Below are 19130 nucleotides of genomic sequence, written 5' to 3' on the forward strand. Positions count from 1 at the left end.
AGGGTTCTGTGTCTTCCCCCCGTGTTGTTTCTCCGTTGGGCCGCCAGATGGCGGCACCTCGGTTTTGTGTTCAGTTAATTGTTTTATTGTTTTTGATTATCTAATTATTAGTTGCGTTTTGTCTCGTGTTCCCCTCCCTCTCTGTGGCTTGATTGTTCATCGTGCCCTCCTGTGTCTCGTCTGCGTCTCTCTATTTAAATCGCCCTCTCCCCAGACTCAGGCGCTGGAACCTTTGGTTTGGTTTGTTTGCCTTGCTACCTGTTTGTACCGGTTCCTGCCTGATTCCTGTTTACCTGTTGTTTGCCTGCCTGTGCCCTACCTGCCCAGTTTTTCCTCGTTTTTGGGTTTCTGTATTTTTGTCTTGTTTTTTTGAGGATTTTGTTGTTTGTAAATTTCGCCCTGTGAGACTCTTTGTTCCCTGTCTTAGTTTATTAAAGTCCTTTGTTTTCCCCATTTTTGGATTTTTGGTTTTTCACTCTGCGTTTGGGTCCATTCCCGCACCCCGCCTGACAAAAATGGGTTGAACTATCATATTCTTTCAGTGACTCACTGATTGGAACCTACCATATTGCTAGGCTTTGGCAAGGAAACTTGGGGGGGGGGGGGCTTCAATCAATGTGTTCCTCTATGCACCCAAAGCATCAGGGGGCAAGTCTTGTACTGATGCTTCCGTATGGTGGGCGTGTTTTTTAGGGAGTCTTCAGTGCTGCAGATAGACCTTTCTCCAATGGGCAGCATGTTGTAACTCCACCCACACTGGTATTGATAAAACCTCACTCTCTTACCACAAATGTCCTATATGTGTGTGTTGAGCAAGGTCTGCCCACCCAACCTGCTCCACACCCTGCCCCCTGGTGCAAACTGATCCAGAGTAAGACTCAGAGAACCCTTGGTAAGATAAAAATGAGTTTAATCAAACTCTCATTACACAGAAAGACAAAAATTGTCATAAAACCATCAATTATTAAAAGGTAATCATATAATGGAAACACCAGACCGGTATATTGTAAATGCAGACCAGCAGGAGGAGTGAGTGTTCACACAAAAGATCACAACTCCCTTTTATACAATAAAGTAACAACTTGGTCATATGATATAGAGGGAAGGCAGAGATGGCTCAGGGTCACAGATTATGGGCACACTTCTAAAACCTCTAAAACTAATTACGAGCCAAGTACAGTAAATTGAACTGAATTAAACTGAACAATGTAATTAAAACGTGTAAATATCTATTACAGCTTAATCATAAATCAAGTAGACATTTATATTGTTAAAAATTAATTTTATCTAATATAATGAACATATCATTAATAAACATTATTTCTGATTTCTTCTATAATTTTCAATTTCACCAGCGCAGTCTCCTGCATGGAGGAATATAACCCAGTTCTGGCGTGAATTACAGTCAGGGAAATACAATGAGTTTTCTTGAAACTTCTTAGTTTTGATTGTTTAAAAACTAAAGATGGGACCTGTTAAAATACTTACCAAATCCCCACTGCCTTGTCAGCAAAATATGAATTACTATAACCTTACGCTGTCACTAACTCTTCCATCTCTGTAGCAGAAATCACATTCTCTCGCTCAGCTATCTGCTTCCGGGTCAGGGGGAGGTCATCATCAGGGTGACACAGATGAGACAAACGCTGTCAGCAGAAACATAAAATAATGGAATGGTGGATCTTTGTGAGACAAGTGTTTCATACAATATACAGTCCTTGAAAAACTATTTTCCCCCTTCCTGATTTCCTCCTTTATTAATGCATATTTGAATGGTTTCATATTTTTAGACAAAACATAACATTAGACAAAGGGAACCTTAGTAAACACAAAACCCATTTAAAAAATTATTATTTCATTTATTGAAAAAAGTTATCAAACAGCCATATGACCAGCACATAAGGCTAGTTTGCTACCTGGCTAGGATTAAGAATGGAAGCAGACTCTCTGGGTGTATTCCTATTGCTTATATTCACTCCTTGCATCTCTTTTTCGTGTCTTTTCCTCGCTCCACCAAAGGAAGTTACAAAGAAGCGAATGATGAGCTACGAGGATGGAGGAGCTGAGGTAGCATGTATTATGCAAATGGAACGTGCTTGCTCGGTCAAGAATCAGTTTGAAATGCCATCAATTGAGGAAGTGGAAGATGTGGAGAGGTGGAGCCACAGTTCACGTCACGTCACAAGTTCCAATAAAGACTTCTGCAAAGGCTGCACTTGTGTTTTCCTCACTGAAATCTCCTCCATGAGCCTGCTTCTTCCTCCAAGGAGAATTTAACAGATTGGTCTTTGATTTCCAGGTCACGCGAGGACCGAGGAGATGAGGACGGATAAAATTACATTTTGGAATGAACCCAATTTTTCATTTTGGAATTTAAAAATAACATTTTTACAAGGACAGAGAGATCTATCTGCATCCACCTGCCTTGAATTGGACTCACTGTATATCTACTGATGTGTAGGGGAGACATGGGTTCTGGGCCTCACCTGTCTGAGAGTGCCAGTGCTGAGGGAGAGCTTGACCAGGCTCCACCCTGGAATCAGTACAACAGAGGAGAGGGCCAGCAGCCAGCCCAGCACGTACGCCCAGTCTGGGTACACATACCAGCGGTTAAAGGTCAGGGGCTTGTAGTCCACCACGGAGAAGATGAAAGATCCCTATGGGAGAGGATCAAGAGTGTAAGGTTAATAAATGTAACACACATCAGACTGCCGTTGTGTCATAGAAGTAGAATTACCATGAAACTGCCTTTAAAGCAGGGTTTGGTTGCTATAAATTGGGCACATTATGCAGTTAAAAAAAAAAAAACTGTTCATCAAGAGCTTCATGAAATAGGTTTCCATGGCCAAGCAGCCATACACAAGCCTAAGATCACCATCCGCAATGCCAAGCGTTGGCTGGATTGATGAAAAAGCGCACTGCTATTGGACTCTGGTGCAGTGTAAATGCGTACTCTGGAGTGATGAATCACACTTCACTATCTGGCAGTCTGACAAACAAATCTCGGTTTGGCGGAATGCATAGTGCCAACTGTACTGGCCCGAATAATGCAAACTGTAAAGTTGGGTGGAGTAGGAATAATAGTCTCTGTCTGTTTTTCATGTTTTTCATATATATATATATATATATATATATATATATACTCTCTTGCTTGAATGGTTTTTATTAAGTATTCAATTTTTTTCTGAAAACCATAGGTGCCATAATTATTGGCACCCCTAACAATTATTGTAAGTAAAATCAAACAATTTACCATCACAAGTCTGGTAATGGATACAAAAAAAAGACATAAACGGTTAAACATACCACTTAGCACTGTAAGGGCAATAATAAAAAGGTATAAAACATATGGAATGGTTGCAAATTTGCCAGGAAGAGGAAGCAAGTGCATGTTGTCCCCACGGATGGTGAGGAAGATGGTGAGGGAGGCCATTAATAACCCAAGGATCATTGTTTAAGAACTGCAGAGATTGGTTTGTTTCTTGCGGTCAACAAGTCTAAAAAAAACATAAAATGGCACCGCCATACCAACTAACTCTTTGGAAGGGTGGCACGAAGACAGCCCTTACTGAGCACAATAAACAAAACCAAGAATCTGGAGCATGTCAAACCTCATTGGAATTATGACTGGAAGAGAGTGCTATTGTCAGATGAGACCAAAATTGAACGTTTTGGCCATACACACCATTGACATGTTTGGCAGCAAAAGAGGAATGCATAAGAAGCACCTCATACCTACGGTCAAATATGGAGGTGGGTCATTGATATTTTGGATATGTTTTGCTGGTAGTGGTCCCGGGGCACTAATTTAGATCGATGGCACAATGAATTCAAGAAAGTACCAGGAAATTCTGGCAGAAAATTTGGCTGTCTCTGCTAAGAAGCTAGGACTTGGTCATAGGTAGATTGTCCAGCAGGACAATGACTCCAAGCATACATCAAAATCTAAACAGAAAAGTGATATCAACATCCATGTTTTCCAATGGCGATCACAGTCTCCAGACTTAAATTCCATCAAAAACCTGTGGTCTGAACTGAATGGGGGGGACAGCCTACAAGTGCTCGAATTCTCATTCATTCATAACTATTAATGAAAAACTATTAATGAAAGAAGTTTGCAGTTTTATTAAATCCAAAATCCAACATGCTTCGGGTGTGCAATGATGAGGTTTTACTGTAATAAGCGAGTCAGACAGATGCTTTCTCTCCGCTCATCCACAATGGGGGTGAATTAAACTCACCAGGGTCACCAGCGGTGTGATGTAGAGCCAGCAGAGCTTAAAGATGAGGCAGGGACGCTCCCCGGTCATGTCCTCAATCACATCGATCATGCGCTCTGCCCCTGCTCGAGGGACACACAGGAATGGCAAACCTCCATTGAGAACAAATCAAACTCAAAAGGCAGAGATTGCAAATTTAAGTATCTCTCATTTGATTCCAGTTTCAAAATGGCATTCCTTTTTTTGCTATCTCTTCTTAAAAGGCTGTGGACTTGGTTTTGTAAGCATTATGGGATGGCTGACTCAGGTTTAAAGTGTCCCTTTTTGAAGGGGTGTTGTTCTCATGATCATTAATTTGCATTGTTTTGTCTGAATCAAATCAGTCTTTGCTTTTTATTTTAAACGCAACTTGCAAGAGAGGTAAGGAACTTTAAAACCTGGATCAATTTAGAGACATTCTACCATTCGCTGCATTTTTAGTTAACGTTTTCCCCAGTGGTGGCTCAGGCTCCCTTTAACACAGTTTCTCCTATCTTTGGCAGTGAAGGAAAGTTCCAGTTAAAAGGCAGTGGTTGTGTATCTGACTTTCAGCCTTTTTTCTTATTGGCTGTATTGACAGTGTAAGAAAAATTGAAACCATGGGCTTCATTTTTTAATGTAGGCTATGCTTTCCTCTGCCTCAATGTGCAAATTTAGAATTTAATACATTTTATAAATTTTTCAAATGTAATTTTGCACTAAAACATTTTCATTATGTGTTCTGTACATTGTGAATACACTGTATTGGTTCTTGTTCATAATCCATTCCCATTTGGTGCCATTTTTCTCACACAGAGTGTTGTATTGGAAAGACACAGTTTGTTGGAAGGTATGCTGTTTTGTATACAACCAGTGTAAATACAACCAGATTTCTTCTCAAGTAAAAATCCTGCACTCACCAAACAGCCAAGCCATGGCCAGAACTTTGACCACACACATGAAGAGCATACAGGCCCCATTACAGGCATAGTAGTCGAAGAGCTGGAACACATACACTCCCCCCTGGTGGACAGTAGGGGACATGAAGGGGTAGATATGGTGAAATAGGAAGAGACAAATGTGTGCTTTGAGTGAGTAAACCTGAATTAGTTCTATCAACATGCAGGGTTGTATGTTATCTCTGTAAATCTGTGTAGGCCTGTGATAAGAGCATCCTCTGGGTAAACTGATAACATATAGTGAAATGCATGATGTTTCTCTCCTCAGCTGTCTTCTCACCTCTGTGATCATCACCAGCTGCAAAATGAAGCAGGAGAGGCAGAAGAGCAGGAGGAAGATCTCTCTGTGCCCAGCCCTACGCAGTACCATAGGAAACCGGTCCGTCATCGACGTCATCACCACCTCCATCATCAGAAACTGACAGACAGATACCCCAATGTTCACCAGAGAAAGGAAGGGAGAGAAAAGGAGAAGGAGGAAATAGGAAAAGAAAAAGAAAGGAAGGGAGAGAGAAATATGATTGACACACAATAATGTTTAATAGCTGTTTTCCTGCATGTGATATACTATTGTCAGGGAAATTACCGTTTCCCATCCCCACATATCCAGAGGTGAGATCCTTCCCCGAAAACACAGAGTCACAGCATTTTCAAAGATCAATAAGACTTTTATTCAACTTGCAAGGAGAAGAAAGAATGAGAGAGCACCCACAAAACTCTCTAAAGTTTTAGATGCATAGGCCGTTCCTTATATCCACATTCTCGGTAACTTTCCACTAGGCACAGGAGGCGTGTTTATCCTTCTCACACAGCTGCCCCCTGCCCTAATTAATCCTTACCCTCCTTAGCAGTGGACACTGGTCTGACAACCTTGGTCTTCCCAGATTTATTTTGTCTTCCGATAAGACTGATCAATTATCTTTTTGTTTACAGACCAGTTCTCAGACAGGGTGTCTTCTCACTTTCCAGAACTCAGAAAAGACTATGCAAAGGTCTAAACACTTGATTTGAAACTATTTGAAAATACATCTTTACTAGCTATGAAATGTTGTCCAGTTAGCTCTGGATGTATTCTTGCTGTGATCTCCGATGACCCAGCATTATGCCTTGTAAGCTCAGTATAGCTTTACTTCATGTTAAACAAAGAACCAAACCAGAAGGATCTAGAAGTGTGTAAGGACTGCAGCCAGTTGTGGTGCTGGCAGTTTCACAGACTGAGCAGCCAGGAATGGTGAGCCACAGCCAGGTGACTGATTACCTGTGTGTCCAGGCCCAACAGGATGATCATAATGAAGAAGCACACGGCCCACAGCTGAGGTAGGGGCATCATTGCTACTGCTTGGGGGTACGCAATGAATGCCAGACCAGGTCCTGGAAGCAGGGAGCAGAGGAGAACATGGAGGTGATAGGAAGGAAAGATCAGAGGAGAGTGAAGGAGACAGAGAATGAATGGGAGAAAAATAAATGATCCAATAGTGTTTACTCTCCCCTTCCCTCCCAGGTCAGATTCCCTCTTATTATATTTGCACATTTTTCTGCATTTAGCAGACGCTCTTATCCAAAGTATCTTACACAGATTGCCATTTTACATACCATCTGTTAATACCGCTGGACATATTTTACTGCAAGAATTCAGGTTAAGTACCGCAAGGGTACAAAGACAGCACCACAGGTGGGAATTCAATACACAACCATTTGATTGCATATTGTTACTGCTCTTCATTTCAACTCAAATGCCTGATTGTCATTATATAGACTTAATATCACCAAAGCTAACAGTTGACATAATTACAGCAGTAACATGATTGAGTGATTATTGGTCATCATCAAGCTTTGTCCTACGCTACTAAAAGGATATCATACATATATATATATATATATATATATATATATATGTGTACACATCCATCAGCTGGAATCCTCTGAGTGTGTCCTGAACATTGCATCTGGAAATCTGTAGCTTCTTTGCAATTTTTCACAGGTAATAACGTTCTTGCCACAAAATTTACTTGGCCCCACACACCCAAGCCTTACTCCCTTTTTTGGATTGCCAAATTTCTTGCAACTTTAGTCCCTATTTTACTTGCACCATAGGCTGAAGTTATTAGGCTACCTGGGTTTTTATGAAAACCTTAAGGTAGATAAGATTTCACTCAATTTAATTACCCCTCCACTTCCCTCCCAGCCTGCTACCTCCCACATTGCAAAATGATTGGATAGACATCCAATAATTTCATTGTAATTAAAGCCAAATAAATCTTTTTCAAGTAAAGTCATGTCTAACATTATTTTGAGTAAAAGTCACCTTTTTGTGTTATTGAGGGTAGAAATTGGAAAAAAATGTTTATACTTTGGTTTGTTATTCAATAAATGTGCATATATTAACTGAATTCTTGTCTACCTAATGTTTTTTAAGCTACAGGTGGCCTAACACTTTTGGCCTACGTATATATATGTATATATATATATATATATATATATATATATATATATATATATATATATATATACTCACATTTTTGTCACATCTTCATCATTTGTCTTGGCATACTGTACAAAGAGCTTCAGTACCTGATTCTGCCACTTCCTCAATGGTGACACCCAGCTCATGTGCCATGAACCCCAGCACAGAAAAGACCGCGAATCCCGCCACTACACTGGTCATGCTGTTCAGCAGGCACAGCCACAAACAGTCCCTGCAGAAATACCACCAGGGGGGTAAAGGAATTTGCTGACCTGTCCTTGTTTTTGTATTTATTTTCTTTCAAAGTTAAATAAATTAAGTGTTTGCTGCTAATTGTCTTCCTTTATAAGTGTGGGTATCTCTGGATTGCACTGGATGAAGGTATAAATGTGGATATCTTAGTATTGCGCTGAAGAAAAGATAAATGTGAATATCTTGGTACTGCACTGGACAAAGAGTTGCATATTTATGTTTAAGCACCTGTCATCTTTTCTCTGCATTTCTGCCCTAGTGTACTGTGGGTATGAAAGGGCCTTACTTGTAGCAGTTGTTGTTATATGTGTTGTAGCTACCCAGCACAGTCAGAGTTCCCGCTCCAAGACTGTAGGAGAAGATGATCTGAGATCCTGCCTCCATCCACACCTGCAGTGACATCACAAACTGAACACATTTGAGCTGATGTGGCTGAAAACATTTGTTTATATGTTCCCCTATGGAGTGAAATAAGGAAAGATACATTTAGCTAGGACAAGGCGATGGGGCACTGCCTAACATATGCTGATGTTACGGAGTTCTTACCTGTGGATCTGTCAGGTGGGAGGGGTCAGGGTACAGGTAGAACACCACCCCCTGCAGAGCTCCAGGTAGAGTTAGCCCTCGTATCAACAACACCAAAAGCATCAGGTATGGGAAAGTAGCAGTGAAATAAACCACCTGGTGAGAGGTGGAGAGAGAGAGTGTGTGTCTTTTACAGTCATGTGAACATGGTTAATTTTGAATCCCTTGGCACTTATTTAAAACCGATTCTTGACAAAAGCTTAAATAGAGTATGTCAAGAGAAATGACCAGAGAGGTCATTCTGTTTGGTGTTGAAAGATGAAATGTTGTATGAGTATCCAAATGGCATGTAAGTACATACAATGAGCTCCATTATGTTTGGAGCAAAGACATATTTTTCCTTGATTTGACTCAGCACTCCACAATTTTACATTTGTAATCAAACATTCACGTGTTGTTAAAGGGCAGATTCTCGGCTTATATTAAAGGGTATTTTCATACAGTTAGTTTCACAATATAGAAATTACAGCACTTTTTATACATAGTGCCCCCGTTTCAGGGGACCATAATGCTTTGGACAAATGGCGTCACAGGTGTTTCTAATCATTCAGGAGTGTTCAATTGCTTCCTTAGTGCAGATGTAAGAGAACTTTCAGTATCTAGTCTGGATTCTTGCTTTTGATTGTCTCTGGAGTCTGTTATTGGTATTTGTCCACATGACTAGGAGTAGAGTTCTGCCAAATCAAGCCAGTATGAGGCTGAGAAATAAATTCTAAAAAACAGTCAGGGTTATCAAAATCAACAGTTGGATCATCATTAAGAAGAAAGAAAGCAGTGGTGAGCTCAGTAATCACAAAGGGCCAGATTGGCCAAGGACAACCTCAACTGACTGAAAAATTCTCAACATAATTAAGGAAAAACCTACAAATACTTGTCTGACAGATCAGAAACATTCTTCAGGAGGCAGGCATGGATATGTCAGGGACTACTGTCCGCAGAAGACTTCCCGAACAGAGCTACAGAGGCTACACTGCAAAATACAAGCCACTAGTTAGCCGCAAAAACAGGATGTCCTGGTTACAGTTTGCTGAGAAGTACCTAAAAGAGTGAACTGAACATCCATTTCATATTCTGCAGAGAAAACGTAAAAGGAGCTATCCTCAATAGATTGGTGGCCTGTCCAGGGTGTATTCCTGCATCTCACCAAATACATGCTATCAATGATATTAATCGTGATATAAATTATTGTAGTTTTTCTTGTAGCCATTTCTGTATCATGCTATTTTTAGCTGTTAGTCACAATGGACTACTTATTTTATTGTTTCTTCTGAAAATACCCATGGATCAATAGGTTCTGGAGATAGGAGGTTCATTTACTTTGGGTATACCAAGAGTCCAGATATGCACAAGTAGAAAACACTTGTGAAGGAACATCTGACATTTTAATAGAAATTATGACAATTCCATGTCCATAATCTGTTGTCAGTCTTTATGCTATTCTACTTCTATGGATTCCTGACTATGATTCCATGACTCTCCATTTGAATTTATAATCAGGAGAACTTTAGTTTAGACTTTTTAATACACCATACATGCTGTTGAGAAAATTATAATTACATATAACATAAAATGTACTTGCATCTGTGTGTGCGTGTGTGTATGTGTATGTGTGTGTGAGACAGCCAGAGATAATTTTCAGAGAAAATTAGATTTAAAACAGAAAGAAATAACTTGCGTCAAAAATCCCATAGAGATCATTTAAATGGTTTGGACGTGCATACCTGTATACATTTTGTTACAATGCAATGCAAAAGTAATATATAACCATATTTCTTTTGGGACTTTAACAGCAAGAACCTGTACTCTATTTGTACCAAAAATGATAAACATCTGGCATTCTAATCTGTTTCTAGAGATGATTTCCTGGATAATCACTAACGACCAAAGAATACTCAGTCTAACTGTTTAATACTCTCTCTCTCCACATTTGAGGTGACAATTCTGGCAACAATCTGACCAAATTCTGGCTGAGTATTTCACCCAGTGTTTCAGGTGAGTCATCTCCCCTCCAGGATAAGGTGTTGAGATTGTGTGATGGAAGACATTATATCAGTGCAATCCATAAGTTGTGAGCTCAAAAGACAACAGCCCACCAGAAATACTCTGACTTCTGTACACTGTCATGCACCATTATTGCCATTATACTGTGCACATCATCTGCAACATCATTTGCTCAAATTATCTGAAGCTGCTAAATGAATTATGGAAACCAATGTGCATGTTCATTCTTTCTATACACATTTGTGTGACTGTTTTAGTATATGCTTTTTCAGTGATCACGAAGCAAGCAACATGCCTCTCAATCTTTAACTGAACCAAATTTGTTTGGCATTTTGGCAGATTCATTAAAAGTCACTTGATAAGAACACATTTAGAGGAAAAACAGTAAAAACAAAATCAAACAGGCCAGGACATGTTTGGTGCGTCAAAATGTCAGCATTGTTTACGTGTCCCTGTTGGACTGATCACACGCCACTCTGTGTTGAGTATTCCAGTCTATTATACAGTCAGTCTCACTCTTTGTAGAGGCAGCCCAAGTAAGGACATTTTGTGCTTATGTCTCTCAGTAACTCTGGGACAGACCTTGCCTGTAGACTTCACCCCCTTCCAGATGCAGAAGTAGCAGATGACCAACACGGTGATGAGGCACAGAAGGACCTCCCACCTCACACTGCCCACCTCCTCAATGCCCCCGAGATCAACAGCACACGTCTCCTGGGTGGGGGGGACGGGGGGATAAATGCGGGGAGGGAAGTGGAGAAAGAGAAATATTACGTTTAACAACTTACTAACATTTACAATAAAAATGCTCTGCCAGTTAACTTACATTTATTTCCATATAGAAACCATAATGCTCTGCATATCCCTTACATCCTGGCCCTACCATGTACACATTTTCTCTTCTTATGGTTCAGAAAGTATTTCACTAGCATAAATGCAAAAAGGTTAAACTAGGCCAATGTGTTCCATCTCCGCATACATCTGTAAACTAGGCTCACATGTCCCTACCCATCACCTTATTTGTCAACAGACACTCTTATTCAGATCAACTTACACGTTTTCCATATATTTACAGGGCTCAATATTTACATAAGTAATTCCAGCTAAGTAGATTATGTAAATACTTGAACCCACAACCTCTGAGTTTCCTAGTTCCCTAACGCCAAGGTCTGTAGTAGGTGCAACCCTACAGAACTCAGTCAGCAGACTTACTCCCAAAACTCAGTGGCTGCAGAGGATGAGTTGTTGGGCTGTTGGGTCCAGTTTGTGGTGAGGTTTCGGTTGGAAAAGTCCATACAGTGATCTGAAACACAGAGAGTAGCCTTTCCTAAATCACCTAAACAGACTCACTAGATATTGCAGCTGAGCTGCAGGCCATTTTAAACAAACATGACTGTCACTCCAAACTCAGTTGTTATTGACAGCTGTTAATAAACACTGTATTATAAAAAGGTTAGGAGTGTTAATACATGTGAAAATATATATTCAATATTGACATATTACATATTAATACATATTAAGTGTAAAGAATACATTCTGAAAGCATTGCAAAACTAATTTTAAATAATTGAAATACATTCCATGAAACAGACATAAGACCACATGTGAATGTTTAAACCAGAAATACCCACATATATCACACATACTGGCATGGACAGGCATCACAATAATTCATCATGTTTAATTGATCTGAATTTGCCGTACAATTTTTCCTGTCTCTGAAGAAGCAGGACTGTGGTACGCAAAGGAAATGGTTGTTCTTAACCTACCCAGTATCACTTTAAGACAGCTTTGTACCTGTATGCACCATGGGTTGTAGGTCACCTGTATTTTAGGTGTTCTTACAGTCAGCACAGTGTAGCTTAGAGACGGGCTCTGTACCCGTGTCCTCCTGTATGGACTGCTGGAGGAGTTATACCACTTACACTAATTTTAGATCTTACCTGAGTTCCAGGTGTTGGAGCAGCTGGCCCAGGGCAGCTGTGAGCTGAAGGAGAAGTAGAGGTAGAAGAGAGCCCAGGCCAGGATGATGATATAACACATGCAGCTGTACAACATGATCAGCTGGCCCGCATAGCCAATTCCTGAGACACACACAGGCATACACAAACACTATTAGCAGCTGACAATGGCAATCATTGATTTGAACAACTAAATTGTGTCACAGGCTCACAGAAAGGATTAGGACCCTGGTGCAGAAATGACTCAGGGAGGCAGAAGTAAGGAATATGTTAAGTCTTTACTGAATTAAACCAGTAAAACAAAAAACAAGGAAACAGGAGGAGCATGGGAAGCAAAAACTAGACAAGGGGGACTAGCATCGAGGAGAACATGCAAGAACACACAAGGACCAAGCACTAAACTAAGGAAAACCAGGAACTTAAATATACAGAGAGACATGCGCAGACAATCACTGAAAACAAGTGGACATGCAGAATGTGAAAAATCAATGGTCCAATAACAACCACAATTAGCAGGCACGAGACACAAAACACAGGGAACACAGGATCACAGGTGAGAGATAAAACAGGGCATAAGTACATAATACGAGTTGCGGCCTCCCGATTGTTTTTTTGAAGACCAAATTGTAAGAAAAACGTTAGGTCTTAACCTCGCAACTCAAAAGATATGAGATACCATTCCGAACCGATCGGTTCGAACCGACTGGTTTGCGGGCGCCCAATTGTTTTTTTGACCCGTCAAAAATGTTTTGGCACAGCTGGCTTGAATTTGTCGGGTGTGAGAGGTCAGGCAACCTGATTATGTGTTTCAATTGCTATTGACTAATAGAAGGTGGCTCCGTGTATAACATTACATGACATTTATTTGGCAGATGCTTTTATCCAAAGCGACATACAAAAGCGTATTTCGTGGTCATGGACAACTACAAAACATGGGTTCAATAAGATACAATACTTATTTTGTACAGCTATTTCTAGCCAAAAACACAGTTTTAGTTTCACGCAGTGAACACTATTCTGACCTAACCTCTGCCAAGCCAAATAGGCAGAAGAACAAGCTACAATATTACAAATATACAATATACAAATTACCAAAAAGTTCTGGAATGGGGGTACATGAAACGAGTGTCATGAAAGTGTCAGTGAAATGATATACAGAGTGGTGGTAGTTAGTCCAGGTATAGTCTAAAGAGATGAGTCTTCAGACCACGGCGGAAGATGGGTAGAGAGGGAGAGCTTCGAAGAGGGACAGGGAGTTCGTTCCACCACTGGGGAGCTAGGGTGGAGAAGCTCTGTGATCCCTTTACTCGGATGGGAGGGGGTACAAGGCGCCCTCCTGCTGCAGAGCGTTTTGCCTGCTGTGCTTTGCCAACTGTCATCTGATCTGGTTAGGAGCTCATATAGTCTATGCTATCATTGGACCAGTTGGCACAACCCTTGAGAAAATCATATAATGTACGCTCGCCCTTGGTGGTCAGGAACCAGATCAGTGACAACATTGTGCTGTTACTGGTTATGAACATGCCTGCTGTGGATTCTCTTAGTATTTGTATTTCTGATAACACTGACGTCTTCTGCTTAGAGCACCTGAGAACTGCCTATAACATATTGTGACTATTTCTACCTGTGAGATTGCCCCATTTTTTCCTGTAAGAGTGAAGTCCGCCAGTCCACCAGCCACACAGAGCTAGATTCTGGTGCAGCTAGATTCACAGTGCAATATTGCAGAGGCAGTAATTATACTGTAGATTAATTTTCTCAGGTTTGGAAGAATATTCAAACCCCCTCCTGTGCCGTGATTGAGTGCTGACCAGCAGTACTGTAACCCTACTGCTGATTATCCATTAGCTCCCAGTGTATTCACTGACCCCAGCCCACATCTCCACGCCTTGGCTCAGGAGATTTAATATATTTGACATTACATCTGATTATGAGCTGCCCTGCAAGGCCGTTGGGCACACAGAAACATAAACTGGCCTGACCATAATGCTGATCCACACAGCAGAACAGGACCTTAATAGGGTGAGCCCCTCGGCAGCCTAGAGTCATACTAACCATTCCCCACCAATAGCAACACTGCACTTTTTCAGTTGTTGCATTTTTTATGTCTGTAGAGTTTGGGGATACACATGTAAGAACAATTGAACTGAACCCCTGGCTGCATGGGGAGATTTGTATATGGATTGAGAGGCAGCTGATCTATGGGCTGGGCTACAAAGTCTCTGCTTCGTTTAATCTTTAATCACATGCTCATACCTGGTGAGCCTGTCTCTTTTCTCCTTCACCCCCTATTGTAATCTCAGTTTTACCCATTTGATGAGACGTTTCTGGCCTCTCACCCTCAGCCAATGGGCACAGCTTCCTCCAGCAGGTGATGGCCCCCTCCTGAGTGTACTGTCCCATGGCAGTCTCCAGCAGGAACAGGGGTATCCCACAGGTCCCCACAAAGAGCAAATACGGCACAAGGAACGCTCCTACAGACACACCCACACACAAAGGGTGTGAGATAAATCATCTCATCTCAAATGTTTACAAAACATTTGAGATAAATCTTTGATCGCCAGTCTCACAACTGTTATGTGAACAAAACCAGATATGTTTACTTCCAGGCAATCAGTAATCTGTGACTGTGTGACTCTGCTTGGGAGGTGCCCATAATGCAGTTATATCTGTTATGTAACATGTACACATACAGACAGAGCACTGAGCACTGCACCAGCCAGAATCAAGAACTATGTAAATCAATACTCATTTAGTAATTATGGGTACTTTAAAGATGTAAATAAAACTAAAAGTTTGTATTAATTCTCATAAAACTCATTCACTCACTAATTTGCACTCAAACTGCTCAATAATCTCAGCCATTCTTATTCACACGGTCTCCCTCATGATCACTCACACTCATTCACTCACACATACTCCTAGTGACACTCATACACATACATTCACTTTGACTCATACTCAATCGTACACTCACTCACACTTACACTCATACACTCTCTCTTACGCGCACTTACACTCATACACTCTCTCTTACTCACACTCATACTTACTCACCGCCGCCGTTTTTGTAGCAGAGGTAAGGGAACCTCCACACATTTCCCAGCCCCACTACATTCCCCGCCACTGCCAGGAGGAACTCCATCTTACTCCCCCACTGGCCCCTCTCCTCCAATGGCCTTTCAGCGGTCTCCCTCTCCATCTTCATCTGTTCTTCCCCTGGGATCTTTCACTCTCACTGTGTCCCTCTCCGGTGCTGTCCGTTCCTCACTCTCTGACTGCTTTGCTTTGTCTAGACACAGGAAACAGAGCCTTGTGTTTTAACCGGCTGACGGTCACACCTGTTCTTACATGTGCATAGTGTATCTGGAATGCTGGGCCAATATACCAATGAGTGACAGGGTCATGTTTAATAATAGCCATCACAGGTCTTTGACAGGACAAACGGTTATTTGAAAACATTCTGTATGCGATAGGGATGTGGGGGGGGGGGGGGGGGGGGGGGGGGGGGGGTGGGGGGGGGGGTGGGGGGCCGGCGGTCGGAACCAGTTATACACGCCAACAAACTTTGAGCCACTGCGTTGCAAAACGTTTAATAAATAAGTTCTATGCATCAGCCATTATGTTTCTTCAAATCGATTCATATCATTGTGGATGGCCACTAGATAAAATGCCCGTTCTGACTGCAAATTTGTACCCCAGTTAAAGGGGGGGGGGGGGGGGGGGGGGGTCGTGCTGGGGTTCAGACAGTTCATAAAATTTAGTTTAGTTAAAAATAAAAGAGAGGGAGAGAGAGATGAGAAGTACTGTATGAGGATTTGGAAATATATTTCATAATTAATTGTATGCCATTGCATTGCCAATGAATATTAGGTTAGAAAATACAACATTTGCCTGATTTAACGTGACTTCCGGTATAAACCACGCCCACTTCCTGTCTTCTATCCGAATACAGATACAGATAATTTTGTTGGTTGAACTGATACAGATACAGATAATGACATCTCTGCACACCCCTATATAACGATAATATATGAGCTAATCGGAAACTTTCTTTTCACAGTATTTATAGTGTCTACAGACTACTGTATACTGTAAATAAACACCAGTTTTTCAGAGCAAAGTGAGACAATGATTATTTCCATAAGCAATCTGAAACAAAAAGGAAAGGAGGATCACAAACATTGCCTATCTCTCGGTCTACAGGGGTAAAACTACTTTGCATTGAACAATTCAGTGATTTTGAGTCTTATTTTCTACTTTAAATCATCAAATATATTTTAGAGTCCTTCCATATAAAACACATTTTTGCATTCATTAGTTTACTGATGAATTATATTGTAGATCAAATTGAGTTGCCCTTCCACATCTTTCATTACAGCATACTAAGGAAGTGGTAGAGTAAAATACTCACTGACATCTGAATTGTGGTCATCTGTGCTGTTGTTGAGTGGCTGTGCTGAGGACCATGTTTGTGATGCCAATTGTCCTTGCCCTTCCACATCTTTCATTACAGCATACTAAGGAAGTGGTAGAGTAAAATACTCACTGACATCTGAATTGTGGTCATCTGTGCTGTTGTTGAGTGGCTGTGCTGAGGACCATGTTTGTGATGCCAATTGTCCTTGCCCTTATAGTGACCAGGCAAAACAAGTTATATCCGTATAAGAGATTTGTTTCTGCAGAAAAAGTCCAGCACCTACACACAGCAATGTATTTGCAATTGTAAATCTGGATGGTTAATACCTAAGCACATTGGAAATTGCAAGTGTGTGCGTGCAAGTGTATGTCAGATTCTAAATTTGGTAGGGATTGTGGTATAGGTATAATGGCGGATATGTGTATGTGAATGATAGTGAGCATATTTATTGTGGATGGTGGACAGGCAAAAAAGGGGTGATGAGTGAGTCAGTGCGGGAATTAAGAATTTAGGGTACTAATGAATGGATTCCAGATTACGTCACCGTCAGCGGTTTGTTTTTTAATGGAGGCAGATAATTTTTCCATTGATATGTATTCGATTAGCAGATTTTTCCAAAGTGCAATATTGATTTTTTTCCTTGATTTCCAGTTCATGAGGATAGTTTTCCTGGCGATGATTAGGGCTATGGGGAGTATTCTACTGGATGTGTTGTTTAGGTTGATGTTGGATGTGTCTCCTAGTAAGCAGAGTGGAGGGGATAGTGGGATGTGGCAGCCTAAAAGAAGAGAGAGGTTGTCAGTGATGTCCCGCCAGAATTGTTTGATTGGTGTGCAGTCCCATGTGGCATGCATATAGCCGTCTGTGGTGTTCTGTGTGCAGTGCGGACAAATTTCAGAATCTATAAAGCCCATTTTAAACATCCTTTTCCCTGTGTAATGTACTCTATGAATAATCTTGTATTGTATGAGTTGTATGTTTGGTTGGTGGATATAGAGAAGATGTTTTTGCAGATTTGAGTCCAGAAGTCAGGACTGGAGATGATCTGTAGGTCTTGTTACCATTTATTTGAAGGGATGGATATTGTTAAGTCAGAGGTGGAAATTATCTTGTAGATTTTGGATAGTAGTTTTTTATTAGTAGTGATGTTGATCAGATCTGATGTTAATGGGGGAAGATCTAAGTTAGATGATTTAATGTTGATTTTGGTCTGAATAGAAGATTTAATCTGGAGAAATTCTAAAAAGTGATTCTGCCCAATGCCGTACTTCTGGACCAAATGAGAGAATGAGACCAGAGTGTTATTATGGAAGATATGTTTGAGGTGCGTGATACCTTTACTAATCCAGAAAGAGAATTTTAGTGGTTTTCTGTTAACTAAGACATCAGGATTGTTCCAGATGGGAGTGTGTTTGGTGGGTGAGAATGTGGTGTTAGTTATTTGGTGAAATTTTCACCAGGCTGTCAGAGTTGTAGCTATGTAGGGTTTTTGAAACAAGGATGGTGTGCAATGGAGGCGGCTTATGAATGGTAAGTCTGATATATGGATTTCATTACATAATGTCTGTCCAGGAGTCGTTGGAATGATTCGGATTGGTCCATTTATGAATGTATTGGAGTTGGTGGGCAATGAAGTAATGGGAGAAATTTGTGCTTCAGACCTCCCTTGGTTTGGATTTTTGTAAAGTGGCTAGTTTGGTTCTAGGTGTTTTGTTTTTTCCAGTAAAATTTTGTGATGATGGAGTCTAGGGATTTGAACCAGGAGGGTGGGGGCTTGATGAGGATCATTGAGAATAGGTAGTTTATCATGGTAGTATGGTCATTTTGATTGTGGCAATTCTGCCTATGAGGGATATTGGTAGATTCATCCAGCGCTGAAGGTTGTCCCTCTACTGTTTTGAAAAGTGGGTTGAAGTTGAGATTAACTAACTCTGACAGCCTAGGGGAAACGTTGACTCCTAAATATGTGATATTACCAGTGCGCAGGAGGAAGAGGTGGTGTTTGGACTGCCACATCCCAGCTATTAGGGCTGAGTGGGAGAATGGTGGATTTAGACCAGTTGATAGTGTAGTTAGGGTTTGTTTACTTTTGACGGATAGCTGCTGCAAGTAGTTCAATGAATATGGCAAATAAAGATGGTGTCATGGTCCTGTTTTCCTGTCTGTGTTTCCCTTGTTGGGCCGCCAGATGGCGGCACTTCTGTTTTGTGTCCTGCTCCCCCCCTGTTAATTGTATGATTGTTTTCAATT

The 19130-nt window shown here is 41.0% G+C and overlaps 1 pseudogene; it reads right to left on the reverse strand.

Annotated features, from left to right (window-relative positions):
* Nucleotides 1-893: 893 nt before the first annotated feature.
* Nucleotides 894-15791, reverse strand: LOC118209640 (annotated as a pseudogene).
* Between the last annotated feature and the right edge of the window lie 3339 nt (nt 15792-19130).

Source organism: Anguilla anguilla, chromosome 12, assembly GCF_013347855.1.
Source record: "Anguilla anguilla isolate fAngAng1 chromosome 12, fAngAng1.pri, whole genome shotgun sequence".
In the NCBI taxonomy this organism is placed as follows: Eukaryota; Metazoa; Chordata; class Actinopteri; order Anguilliformes; family Anguillidae; genus Anguilla; species Anguilla anguilla.